The sequence below is a fragment of the Gossypium raimondii genome, chromosome 9, assembly GCF_025698545.1.
Source record: "Gossypium raimondii isolate GPD5lz chromosome 9, ASM2569854v1, whole genome shotgun sequence".
Classification (NCBI taxonomy): domain Eukaryota; kingdom Viridiplantae; phylum Streptophyta; class Magnoliopsida; order Malvales; family Malvaceae; genus Gossypium; species Gossypium raimondii.
Genome location: NC_068573.1, coordinates 15183365 through 15195495, shown reverse-complemented (window position 1 = coordinate 15195495; position 12131 = coordinate 15183365). Strand labels below are relative to the sequence as shown.

The 12131-nt window shown below is 42.3% G+C and overlaps 1 non-coding gene and 31 pseudogenes across 1 annotated transcript; all 32 read left to right on the top strand.

The window, feature by feature from the left end:
- The first annotated feature begins 477 nt into the window (after window positions 1–477).
- LOC128033340 (5S ribosomal RNA) lies at window positions 478–596 on the top strand (annotated as a pseudogene).
- A 184-nt stretch (window positions 597–780) lies between these two features.
- On the top strand, window positions 781–899 carry LOC128033315 (5S ribosomal RNA; annotated as a pseudogene).
- Window positions 900–1082: 183 nt separating this feature from the next.
- On the top strand, window positions 1083–1200 carry LOC128033435 (5S ribosomal RNA; annotated as a pseudogene).
- Window positions 1201–1381: 181 nt separating this feature from the next.
- Window positions 1382–1498, top strand: LOC128033351 (5S ribosomal RNA; annotated as a pseudogene).
- A 179-nt stretch (window positions 1499–1677) lies between these two features.
- Window positions 1678–1796, top strand: LOC128033454 (5S ribosomal RNA; annotated as a pseudogene).
- A 477-nt stretch (window positions 1797–2273) lies between these two features.
- On the top strand, window positions 2274–2392 carry LOC128033231 (5S ribosomal RNA; annotated as a pseudogene).
- A 185-nt stretch (window positions 2393–2577) lies between these two features.
- On the top strand, window positions 2578–2696 carry LOC128033404 (5S ribosomal RNA; annotated as a pseudogene).
- A 184-nt stretch (window positions 2697–2880) lies between these two features.
- Window positions 2881–2996, top strand: LOC128033341 (5S ribosomal RNA; annotated as a pseudogene).
- Window positions 2997–3180: 184 nt separating this feature from the next.
- Window positions 3181–3299, top strand: LOC128033368 (5S ribosomal RNA; annotated as a pseudogene).
- Window positions 3300–3484: 185 nt separating this feature from the next.
- Window positions 3485–3603, top strand: LOC128033355 (5S ribosomal RNA; annotated as a pseudogene).
- Window positions 3604–3788: 185 nt separating this feature from the next.
- LOC128033207 (5S ribosomal RNA) lies at window positions 3789–3907 on the top strand (annotated as a pseudogene).
- A 185-nt stretch (window positions 3908–4092) lies between these two features.
- LOC128033229 (5S ribosomal RNA) lies at window positions 4093–4211 on the top strand (annotated as a pseudogene).
- Window positions 4212–4396: 185 nt separating this feature from the next.
- Window positions 4397–4515, top strand: LOC128033403 (5S ribosomal RNA; annotated as a pseudogene).
- A 181-nt stretch (window positions 4516–4696) lies between these two features.
- On the top strand, window positions 4697–4812 carry LOC128033419 (5S ribosomal RNA; annotated as a pseudogene).
- Window positions 4813–4996: 184 nt separating this feature from the next.
- Window positions 4997–5115, top strand: LOC128032949 (5S ribosomal RNA). Its single transcript, XR_008189288.1, has one exon. It is a non-coding gene; the product is annotated as a 5S ribosomal RNA (ribosomal RNA).
- A 184-nt stretch (window positions 5116–5299) lies between these two features.
- LOC128033360 (5S ribosomal RNA) lies at window positions 5300–5417 on the top strand (annotated as a pseudogene).
- A 182-nt stretch (window positions 5418–5599) lies between these two features.
- LOC128033366 (5S ribosomal RNA) lies at window positions 5600–5719 on the top strand (annotated as a pseudogene).
- Window positions 5720–5904: 185 nt separating this feature from the next.
- LOC128033301 (5S ribosomal RNA) lies at window positions 5905–6023 on the top strand (annotated as a pseudogene).
- Window positions 6024–6208: 185 nt separating this feature from the next.
- LOC128033252 (5S ribosomal RNA) lies at window positions 6209–6327 on the top strand (annotated as a pseudogene).
- Window positions 6328–6511: 184 nt separating this feature from the next.
- Window positions 6512–6630, top strand: LOC128033233 (5S ribosomal RNA; annotated as a pseudogene).
- A 185-nt stretch (window positions 6631–6815) lies between these two features.
- Window positions 6816–6934, top strand: LOC128033263 (5S ribosomal RNA; annotated as a pseudogene).
- A 143-nt stretch (window positions 6935–7077) lies between these two features.
- Window positions 7078–7196, top strand: LOC128033213 (5S ribosomal RNA; annotated as a pseudogene).
- Window positions 7197–7381: 185 nt separating this feature from the next.
- On the top strand, window positions 7382–7500 carry LOC128033276 (5S ribosomal RNA; annotated as a pseudogene).
- Window positions 7501–7685: 185 nt separating this feature from the next.
- LOC128033370 (5S ribosomal RNA) lies at window positions 7686–7803 on the top strand (annotated as a pseudogene).
- Window positions 7804–7942: 139 nt separating this feature from the next.
- On the top strand, window positions 7943–8060 carry LOC128033418 (5S ribosomal RNA; annotated as a pseudogene).
- Window positions 8061–8245: 185 nt separating this feature from the next.
- LOC128033415 (5S ribosomal RNA) lies at window positions 8246–8364 on the top strand (annotated as a pseudogene).
- Window positions 8365–8545: 181 nt separating this feature from the next.
- LOC128033390 (5S ribosomal RNA) lies at window positions 8546–8664 on the top strand (annotated as a pseudogene).
- Window positions 8665–8848: 184 nt separating this feature from the next.
- On the top strand, window positions 8849–8967 carry LOC128033498 (5S ribosomal RNA; annotated as a pseudogene).
- A 1083-nt stretch (window positions 8968–10050) lies between these two features.
- LOC128033222 (5S ribosomal RNA) lies at window positions 10051–10169 on the top strand (annotated as a pseudogene).
- A 481-nt stretch (window positions 10170–10650) lies between these two features.
- LOC128033227 (5S ribosomal RNA) lies at window positions 10651–10769 on the top strand (annotated as a pseudogene).
- Window positions 10770–11244: 475 nt separating this feature from the next.
- Window positions 11245–11363, top strand: LOC128033187 (5S ribosomal RNA; annotated as a pseudogene).
- Window positions 11364–11548: 185 nt separating this feature from the next.
- Window positions 11549–11667, top strand: LOC128033232 (5S ribosomal RNA; annotated as a pseudogene).
- Window positions 11668–12131: the final 464 nt, after the last annotated feature.

Sequence of the window (12131 nt, the reverse complement as noted above, 5' to 3'; positions counted from 1 at the left end):
CCACTTTATTTCATTTAATGTTTTTTGTTAGTTGCATTTTCTCCACGTGGTGTAACTCATTCGTTATTTGCGTTTTGCAAAATAAATAATTTGAACGTTATTTGGTCGAATTTGCCTTCAAATTCGAGCGGAAGTGCTATAAGGGCGACCTTTATATGAATAGATTAGCAAGAGTTCACGGTGCGCTCATACCAAAGACTAATGCGGATCCCATCAAAGCGTCGTAGTTAGGCGTGCTTGGGTGATCAGAGTACTAGGATGGGTGACCTCTGGAAGTCCTCGTGTTGCACCCTCCCACATTATTTCATACAATGTTTTTTGTTAGTTGCATTTTCTCCACGTGGTGTAACTCATTCGTTATTTGCATTTTGCGAAATAAATAATTTGAAACGATATTTGGTCGAATTTGCATTAAAATACGAGGCGCATTTGCGATAAGGGGCAACCTTTATATGAGTAGATTGCACAAGAGTTGACGGGTGCGATCATACTAGCACTAATACATGGTATCCCATCAGAACTCCGCACTGAAGCGTGTTTGGGCGAGAGTAGTACGAGGATGGATGACCTCCTGGGAAGCCATCGTGTTGCACCCCTCCCATTTTATTTCATATAATATTTCCTTTAGTTGCATTTTCTCCACGTAGAGTAACACATTCGTGATTTGCGTCGTGCGAAATAAATAATTTGAAATGATATTTGGTCGAATTTACATTCAATTTCGAGGCGCAAGTGCGATAAGGGGCAGCCTCTATATGAATAGATTGCGCAACAGTTGACGGGAGCGATCACACCAGCACTAATGCAGTTGACCCCATCAAAACTCCGCAGTTAAGCGTGCTTGGACGAAAGTTGTACTAGGATGGGTGACCTCTTAGGAAGTCCTCGTGTTGCACCCCTCCCATTTTATTTCATATACTGTTTTTTGTTAGTTGCATTTTCTCCACGTCGTGTAACTCATTCGTTATTTGCGTTTTGCAAAATAAATAAATTGAAACGATATTTGGTCGAATTTGCCTTCAAATTCGAGGCGCAAGTGCGATAAGGGCGCCTTTATATGAATAGATTGCGCAAGAGTTGGCCAGTGCGATCATACCGGCACTAATGCACCGGATCCCATTCAAACGCCGCAGTTAAGCGTGCTTGGGCGAGAGGATTACTAGGGTGGGCGACCTCCTGGGAAGTCCTCCTGCACCCTCCTATTTTATTTCATATAATGTTTTTTGTTATCTGCATTTTCTCCACGTGGTGTAACTCATTCGTTATTTGCGTTATCTAAATAAATAATTTGAAACGACATTTGGTCGAATTTGCATTAAAATTCAAGGCGCAAGTGCGATAAGGGGCAGCCTTTATATGAATAGATTACGCAAGAGTTCACGGGTGCGCTCATACCAGCACTAATGCACCGGATCCCATCGAACTCCATGATTAAGCGTGCTTGGCGAGAGTAATACTAGGATGGGTGACCTCACAGGAAGTCCTCGAGTTGCACTCCTCCATTTTATTTCATATAATATTTTTTTAGTTGCATTTTTCCACGTTGTGCAACTCTTTCGTTATTTGCGTCTTGCAAAATAAATAAATTGAAATGATATTTGGTCGAATTTGCCTTCAAATTCGGCGGAAAATCTTGATAAAGGCGACCTCTATATGAATCGATTATGCAAGAGTTGGCAGTGCGATCATACCGACACTAATGCACCGGATCCTATCAAAACGCCATAGTTAAGCGTGCTTGGGTGACTGTAGTACTAGGATGGGTGACGTCCTGGGAAGTCCTCGTGTTGCACCCCTCCCACATTATTTCATATAATGTTTTTTGTTAGTTGCATTTTCTCCACGTGGTGCAACTCTTTTGTTATTTGCGTCTTGCAAAATAAATAAATTGAAACGATATTTGGTCGAATTTGCATTAAAATTGAGGCAACTCAATAAGGGTTGCCTTTATATGAACAGATTAACAAAGAGTTGTGGGTGAGATCATACCGGCAATAATGCCTTTGGATCCTATCAAAATGCCGTAGTTAAGCATGCTTGGCGAGTAGTACTAGGATGGGTGACCTCACAGGAAGTCCTCGTGTTACACCGCTCGCACTTTATTTCATTTAATGTTTTTTGTTAGTTGCATTTTCTCTACGTGGTATAACTCATTCGTTATTTACGTTTTTCGAAATAAATAATTTGAAATGCTATTTGGTGAATTTGCCTTCAAATTGAGGAAAAGTGCTATAAAGGCGACCTTTATATGAATAGATTGCGCAAGAGTTCACGGGTGCGCTCATACCAGCACTAATGCACCGGATCCCATCAAAACGTCGTAGTTAGGCGTGCTTGGGTGACTGTAGTACTAGGATGGGTGACCTCCTGGGAAGTCCTCGTGTTGCACCCCTTCCACATTATTTCATACAATGTTTTTTGTTAGTTGCATTTTCTCCACGTGGTGTAACTCATTCGTTATTTGTGTTTTGCGAAATAAATAATTTGAAACGATATTTGGTCGAATTTGCATTAAAATACGAGGCGCATTTGCGATAAGGGGCAACCTTTATATGAGTAGATTGCACAAGAGTTGACGGGTGCGATCATACTAGCACTAATACATGGTATCCCATCAGAACTCCGCATTGAAGCGTTTTTGGGCGAGAGTAGTACGAGGATGGATGACCTCCTGGGAAGCCATCGTGTTGCACCCCTCCCATTTTATTTCATATAATATTTCCTTTAGTTGCATTTTCACCACGTAGAGTAACACATTCGTGATTTGCGTCGTGCGAAATAAATAATTTGAAACGATATTTGGTCGAATTTGGCTTCAATTTCAAGGCGCAAGTGCGATAAGGGGCAGCCTTAATATGAATAGATTGCGCAAGAGTTGACGGGTGCGATCATACCAGCACTAATGCACCGGATCCCATTCAAACGCCGCAGTTAAGCGTGCTTGGGCGAGAGGATTACTAGGGTGGGCGACCTCCTGGGAAGTCCTCCTGCACCCTCCTATTTTATTTCATATAATGTTTTTTGTTATCTGCATTTTCTCCACGTGGTGTAACTCATTCGTTATTTGCGTTATGCGAAATAAATAATTTGAAACGACATTTGGTGGAATTTGCATTAAAATTCAAGGCGCAAGTGCGATAAGGGGCAGCCTTTATATGAATAGATTACGCAAGAGTTCACGGGTGCGCTCATACCGAAGACTAATGCACCGGATCCCATCGAACTCCATGATTAAGCGTGCTTGGGCGAGAGTAATACTAGGATGGGTGACCTCCTGGGAAGTCCTCGAGTTGCACTCCTCCCATTTTATTTCATATAATATTTTTTTTAGTTGCATTTTTTCCACGTTGTGCAACTCTTTCGTTATTTGCGTCTTGCAAAATAAATAAATTGAAATGATATTTGGTCGAATTTGCCTTCAAATTCGAGGCGGAAAATCTTGATAAGGGCGACCTCTATATGAATCGATTGCGCAAGAGTTGACGGGTGCGATCATACCAGCACTAATGCACCGGATCGTATCAAAATGCCGTAGTTAAGCGTGCTTGGGTGACTGTAGTACTAGGATGGGTGACGTCTTGGGAAGTCCTCGTGTTGCACCCCTCCCACATTATTTCATATAATGTTTTTTGTTAGTTGCATTTTCTCCACGTGGTGCAACTCTTTTGTTATTTGCGTCTTGCAAAATAAATAAATTGAAACGATATTTGGTCGAATTTGCATTAAAATTCGAGGCACAACTCCGATAAGGGGCTGCCTTTATATGAACAGATTGCGCAAGGGTTGACGGGTGAGATCATACCAGCACTAATGCACCGGATCCTATCAAAACGCCGTAGTTAAGCGTGCTAGGGCGAGAGTAGTCCTAGGATGGATGACCTCCTGCGAAGTACTCGTGTTGCACCCCTCCCACTTTATTTCATTTAATGTTTTTTGTTAGTTGCATTTTCTCTACGTGGTGTAACTCATTCGTTATTTGCGTTTTGCGAAATAAATAATTTGAAACGCTATTTGGTCGAATTTGCCTTCAAATTCGAGGCGGAAGTGCTATAAGGGGCAGCATTTATATGAATAGATTGCGCAAGAGTTCACGGGTGCGCTCATACCAGCACTAATGCACCGGATCCCATCAAAACGTCGTAGTTAGGCGTGCTTGGGTGACTGTAGTACTAGGATGGGTGACCTCCTGGGAAGTCCTCGTGTTGCACCCCTCCCACATTATTTCATACAATGTTCTTTGTTAGTTGCATTTTCTCCACGTGGTGTAACTCATTCGTTATTTGCGTTTTGCGAAATAAATAATTTGAAACGATATTTGGTCGAATTTGCATTAAAATACGAGGCGCATTTGCGATAAGGGGCAACCTTTATATGAGTAGATTGCACAAGAGTTGACGGGTGCGATCATACTAGCACTAATACATGGTATCCCATCAGAACTCCGCATTGAAGCGTTTTTGGGCGAGAGTAGTACGAGGATGGATGACCTCCTGGGAAGCCATCGTGTTGCACCCCTCCCATTTTATTTCATATAATATTTCCTTTAGTTGCATTTTCACCACGTAGAGTAACACATTCGTGATTTGCGTCGTGCGAAATAAATAATTTGAAACGATATTTGGTCGAATTTGGCTTCAATTTGGGCGCAAGTGCGATAAAGGCGCCTTTAATATGAATAGATTGCGCAAGAGTTGACGGGTGCGATCATACCAACACTAATGCACCGGATCCCATTCAAACGCCGCAGTTAAGCGTGCTTGGGCGAGAGGATTACTAGGGTGGGCGACCTCCTGGGAAGTCCTCCTGCACCCTCCTATTTTATTTCATATAATGTTTTTTGTTATCTGCATTTTCTCCACGTGGTGTAACTCATTCGTTATTTGCGTTATGCGAAATAAATAATTTGAAACGACATTTGGTCGAATTTGCATTAAAATTCAACGCGCAAGTGCGATAAGGGGCAGCCTTTATATGAATAGATTACGCAAGAGTTCACGGGTGCGCTCATACCAGCACTAATGCACCGGATCCCATCAGAACTCCGCAGTTAAGCGTGCTTGGGCGAGAGTAACACTAGGATGGGTGACCTCCTGGGAAGTCCTCGAGTTGCACTCCTCCCATTTTATTTCATATAATATTTTTTTTAGTTGCATTTTTTCCACGTTGTGCAACTCTTTCGTTATTTGCGTCTTGCAAAATAAATAAATTGAAATGATATTTGGTCGAATTTGCCTTCAAATTCGAGGCGGAAGTGCGATAAGGGGCAGCCTCTATATGAATCGATTGCGCAAGAGTTGACGGGTGCGATCATACCAGCACTAATGCACCGGATCTATCAAAATGCCGTAGTTAAGCGTGCTTGGGTGACTGTAGTACTAGGATGGGTGACGTCCTGGGAAGTCCTCGTGTTGCACCCCTCCCACATTATTTCATATAATGTTTTTTGTTAGTTGCATTTTCTCCACGTGGTGCAACTCTTTTGTTATTTGCGTCTTGCAAAATAAATAAATTGAAACGATATTTGGTCGAATTTGCATTAAAATTCGAGGCACAACTCCGATAAGGGGCTGCCTTTATATGAGCAGTTAGCAAGAGTTGTGGGTGAGATCATACCAAAGACTAATGCACCGGATCCTATCAAAACGCCGTAGTTAAGCATGCTTGGGCGAGAGTAGTACTAGGATGGGTGACCTCCTGGGAAGTCCTCGTGTTGCACCGCTCCCACTTTATTTCATTTAATGTTTTTTGTTAGTTGCATTTTCTCCTCGTGGTGTAACTCATTCGTTATTTGCGTTTTGCGAAATAAATAATTTGAAACGCTATTTGGTCGAATTTGCCTTCAAATTCGAGGCGGAAGTGCTATAAGGGGCAGCCTTTATATGAATAGATTGCGCAAGAGTTCACGGGTGCGCTCATACCAGCACTAATGCACCGGATCCCATCAAAACGTCGTAGTTAGGCGTGCTTGGGTGACTGTAGTACTAGGATGGGTGACCTCCTGGGAAGTCCTCGTGTTGCACCGCTCCCACTTTATTTCATTTAATGTTTTTTGTTAGTTGCATTTTCTCCTCGTGGTGTAACTCATTCGTTATTTACGTTTTACGAAATAAATAATTTGACACAATATTTGGTCGAATTTGCATTAAAATTCGAGGCGAAAGTTCGATAAGGGGTAGCCTTTATATGAATACATTGCGCAAGAGTTGACGGGTGCGATCATATCAGCACTAATGCGCCGGATCCGATCAAAACGCCGTAGTTAAGCGTGCTAGGGCGAGAGTAGTCCTAAGATGTGTGACCTCCTGCGAAGTCCTCGTGTTGCACCCCTCCCACTTTATTTAATATAATGTTTTTTGTTAGTTGCATTTTCTCCACGTGGTGTAACTCATTCGTTATTTGCGTTTTGCGAAATAAATAATTTGAAACGATATTTGGGCGAATTTGCATTAAAATTCGAGGCGCAACTCCGATAAGGGGCAGCCTTTATATGAACAGATTGCGCAAGAGTGACGGGTGAGATCATACCAGCACTAATGCACCGGATCCTATCAAAACGCCAATGTTAAGCATGCTTGGGCGAGAGTAGTACTAGGATGGGTGACCTCCTGAGAAGTCCTCGTGTTGCACCGCTCCCACTTTATTTCATTTAGTGTTTTTTGTTAGTTGCATTTTCTCCACGTGGTGTAACTCATTCGTTACTTGCGTTTTGCGAAATAAATAATTTGAAACGATATTTGGTCGAATTTGCATTAAAATTCGAGGTGAAAGTTCGATAAGGGGTAGCCTTTATATGAATACATTGCGCAAGAGTTGACGGGTGCGATCATATCAGCACTAATGCACCGGATCCGATCAAAACGCCGTAGTTAAGCGTGCTAGGGCGAGAGTAGTCCTATGATGGATGACCTCCTGCGAAGTCCCCGTGTTGCATTTTCTCTACGTGGTGTAACTCATTCGTTATTTGCGTTTTGCGAAATAAATAATTTGAAACTATATTTTTTCGAATTTGCATTAAAATTCGAGGCACAACTCCGATAAGGGGCAGCCTTTATATGAACAGATTGCGCAAGAGTTGACGGGTGAGATCATACCAGCACTAATGCACCGGATCCTATCAAAACGCCGTAGTTAAGCATGCTTGGGCGAGAGTAGTTCTAGGATGGGTGACCTCCTGGGAAGTCCTCGTGTTGCACCGCTCCCACTTTATTTCTTTTAATGTTTTTTGTTAGTTGCATTTTCTCCTCGTGGTGTAACTCATTCGTTATTTGCGTTTTGTGAAATAAATAATTTGAAATGCTATTTGGTCGAATTTGCCTTCAAATTCGAGGCGGAAGTGCTATAAGGGGCAGCCTTTATATGAATAGATTGCGCAAGAGTTCACGGGTGCGCTCATACCAGCACTAATGCACCGGATCCCATCAAAACGTCGTAGTTAGGCGTGCTTGGGTGACTGTAGTACTAGGATGGGTGACCTCCTAGGAAGTCCTCGTGTTGCACCCCTCCCACATTATTTCATACAATGTTTTTTGTTAGTTGCATTTTCTCCACGTGGTGTAACTCATTCGTTATTTGCGTTTTGCGAAATAAATAATTTGACACGATATTTGGCCGAATTTGCATTAAAATTCGAGGCGAAAGATCGATAAGGGGTAGCCTTTATATGAATACATTACGCAAGACTTGACGGGTGCGATCATATCAGCACTAATGCACCGGATCCGATCAAAACGCCGTAGTTAAGCGTGCTAGGGCGAGAGTAGTCCTAGGATGGATGACTCCTGCGAAGTCCTCGTGTTGCATTTTCTCCACGTGGTGTAACTCATTCGTTATTTGCGTTTTGCGAAATAAGTAATTTGAAACGATATTTGGTCGAATTTGCATTAAAATTCGAGGCGCAACTCCGATAAGGGCGCCTTTATATGAATAGATTAGCAAGAGTTGACGGTGAGATCATACCAAACTAATGCACCGGATCCTATCAAAACGCCAATGTTAAGCATGCTTGGGCGAGAGTAGTACTAGGATGGGTGACCTCCTGAGAAGTCCTCGTGTTACACCGCTCCCACTTTATTTCATTTAATGTTTTTTGTTAGTTGCATTTTCTCCAAGTGGTGTAACTCATTCGTTATTTGCGTTTTGCGAAATAAATAATTTGAAACGCTATTTGGTCGAATTTGCCTTCAAATTCGAGGCGGAAGTGCTATAAGGGGCAGCCTTTATATGAATAGATTGCGCAAGAGTTCACGGGTTCGCTCATACCAGCACTAATGCACCGGGTCCCATCAAAACGTCGTAGTTAGGCGTGCTTGGGTGACTGTAGTACTTGGATGGATGACCTCCTGGGAAGTCCTCGTGTTGCACCCCTCCCACATTATTTCATACAATGTTTTTTGTTAGTTGCATTTTCTCCACGTGGTGTAACTCATTCGTTATTTGCGTTTTGCGAAATAAATAATTTGACACGATATTTGGTCGAATTTGCATTAAAATTCGAGGCACAAGTGCGATAAGGGCGACCTTTATATGAGCAGTTAGCAAGAGTTGTGGGTGAGATCATACCTGCTCTAATGCACCGGATCCTATCAAAACGCCGTAGTTGAGCGTGCTAGGGCGAGAGTAGTCCTAGGATGGATGACCTCCTGCGAAGTCCTCGTGCTGCACCCCTCCCACTTTATTTCATATAATGTTTTTTGTTAGTTGCATTTTCTCCACGTGGTGTAACTCATTCGTTATTTTTGTTTTGCGAAATAAATAATTTCAAACGATATTTGGTCGAATTTACATTAAAATTCGAGGCACAACTCCGATAAGAAATTTGCATTTATATGAGCAGTTAGCAAGAGTTGACGGGTGAGATCATACCAAAGACTAATGCACGGATCCTATCAAAACGCCGTAGTTAAGCATGCTTGGACGAGAGTAGTACTAGGATGGGTGACCTCCTGGGAAGTCCTCGTGTTGCACCGCTCCCACTTTATTTCATTTAATGTTTTTTGTTAGTTGCATTTTCTCCAAGTGGTGTAACTCATTCGTTATTTGCGTTTTGTGAAATAAATAATTTGAAACGCTATTTGGTCAAATTTGCATTCAAATTCGAGGCGGAAGTGCTATAAGGGGCAGCCATTATATGAATAGATTGCGCAAGAGTTCACGGGAGCGCTCATACCAAAGACTAATGCGGATCCCATCAAAGCGTCGTAGTTAGGCGTGCTTGGGTGATCAGTAGTACTAGGATGGGTGACCTCCTGGGAAGTCCTCGTGTTGCATCCCTCCCACATTATTTCATACAATGTTTTTTGTTAGTTGCATTTTCTCCACGTGGTGTAACTCATTCGTTATTTGCGTTTTGTGAAATAAATAATTTGACACGATATTTGGTCGAATTTGCATTAAAATTCGAGCGCAAGTGCGATAAGGCGACCTTTATATGAGCAGATTTACAAGAGTTGTGGGTGAGATCATACCGCTCTAATGCACCGGATCCTATCTAAGCAGCGTAGTTGAGCGTGCTAGGCGCGAGAGTAGTCCTAGGATGGATGACCTCCTGCGATGTCCTCGTGTTGCACCCCTCCCACTTTATTTCATATAATGTTTTTTATTAATTGCATTTTCTCCACATGGTGTAACTCATTCGTTATTTTCGTTTTGCGAAATAAATAATTTCAAACGATATTTGGTCGAATTTGCATTAAAATTCGAGGCGCCAACTTCGATAAGGGTCGCCTTTATATGAGCAGATTGTGCAAGAGTTGTGGGTGAGATCATACCGGCACTAATGCGGATCCTATCAAAACGCATGATTAAGCATGCTTGGCGAGTAGTACTAGGATGGGTGACCTCCTGGGAAGTCCTCGTGTTGCACCGCTCCCACTTTATTTCATTTAACGTTTTTTGTTAGTTACATTTTCTCCACGTGGTGTAACTCATTCGTTATTTGCGTTTTGCGAAATAAATAATTTGAAACGATATTTGGTCGAACTTGCATTAAAATTCGAGGCGAAAGTTCGATAAGGGGTAGCCTTTATATGAATACATTGCGCAAGAGTTGACGGGTGCGATCATATCAGCACTAATGCACCGGATCCGATCAAAACGCCGTAGTTAAGCGTGCTAGGGCGAGTGTAGTCCTACAATGGATGACCTCCTGCGAAGTCCTCGTGTTGCACCCCTCCCACTTTATTTCATATAATGTTTTTTGTTAGTTGCATTTTCTCCACGTGGTGTAACTCATTCGTTATTTGCGTTTTGCGAAATAAATAATTTGAAACGATATTTGGTCGAATTTGCATTAAAATTCGAGGCGCAACTCCGATAAAGGGTCGCCTTTATATGAGCAGTTATGCAAGAGTTGTGGGTGAGATCATACCGGCACTAATGCGGATCCTATCAAAACGCCGTAGTTAAGCATGCTTGGCGAGTAGTACTAGGATGGGTGACCTCCTGGGAAGTCCTCGTGTTGCACCGCTCCCACTTTATTTCATTTAATGTTTTTTGTTAGTTGCATTTTCTCCTCGTGGTGTAACTCATTCGTTATTTGCGTTTTGCGAAATAAATAATTTGAAACGCTATTTGGTCGAATTTGCATTCAAATTCGAGGCGGAAGTGCTATAAGGGGCAGCCATTATATGAATAGATTTCGCAAGAGTTCACGGGTGCGCTCATACCAGCACTAATGCACCGGATCCCATCAAAACGTCGTAGTTAGGCGTGCTTGGGTGACTGTAGTACTAGGATGGGTGACCTCCTGGGAAGTCCTCGTGTTGCACCCCTCCCACATTATTTCATACAATGTTTTTTGTTAGTTGCATTTTCTCCACGTGGTGTAACTCAATCCTTATTTGCGTTTTGCGAAATAAAAAATTTGACACGATATTTTGTCGAATTTGCATTAAAATTCGGCGCTAAGTGCGATAAGGGCGCCTTTATATGAGCAGTTAGCAAGAGTTGTGGGTGAGATCATACCGCTCTAATGCACCGGATCCTATCAAAACGCCGTAGTTGAGCGTGCTAGGCGAGTAGTCCTAGGATGGATGACCTCTGCGATGTCCTCGTGTTGCACCCTCCCACTTTATTTCATATAATGTTTTTGTTAATTGCATTTTCTCCACGTGGTGTAACTCATTCGTTATTTTCGTTTCTGAAATAAATAATTTCAAATGATATTTGGTCGAATTTGCATTAAAATTCGAGGCGCAACTCCGATAAGGGGCTGCCTTTATATGAACAGATTGCGCAATAGTTGACGGGTGAGATCATACCAGCACTAATGCACCGGATCCTATCAAAACGCCATAGTTAAGCATGCTTGGGCGAGAGTAGTACTAGGATGGGTGACCTCCTGGGAAGTCCTCGTGTTGCACCGCTCCCACTTTATTTCATTTAATGTTTTTTGTTAGTTGCATTTTCTCCACGTGGTGTATCTCATTCGTTATTTGCGTTTTGCGAAATAAATAATTTGAAACGATATTTGGTCGAATTTGCAATAAAATTCGAGGCGAAAGTTCGATAAGGGGTAGCCTTTATATGAATACATTGCGCAAGAGTTGACGGGTGCGATCATATCAGCACTAATGCACCGGATCCGATCAAAACACCGTAGTTAAGCGTGCTAGGGCGAGTGTAGTCCTACAATGGATGACCTCCTGCGAAGTCCTCGTGTTGCACCCCTCCCACTTTATTTCATATAATGTTTTTTGTTAGTTGCATTTTCTCCACGTGGTGTAACTCATTCGTTATTTGCGTTTTGCTTATGTAAATAAATAATTTGAAAGCGATATTTGGTCGAATTTGCATTAAAATTGAGGCAACTCCGATAAAGGCGCTTTATATGAGCAGTTTATGCAAGAGTTGTGGGTGAGATCATAGCGACACTAATGCACCGGATCCTATCAAAACACCGTAGTTAAGCATGCTTGGCGAGAGTAGTACTAGGATGGGTGACCTCACGGAAGTCCTCGTGTTGCACCGCTCCCACTTTATTTCATTTAATGTTTTTTGTTAGTTGCATTTTCTCCTCGTGGTGTAACTCATTCGTTATTTGCGTTTTGCGAAATAAATAATTTGAAACGCTATTTGGTCGAATTTGCATTCAAATTCGAGGCGGAAGTGCTATAAGGGGCAGCCATTATATG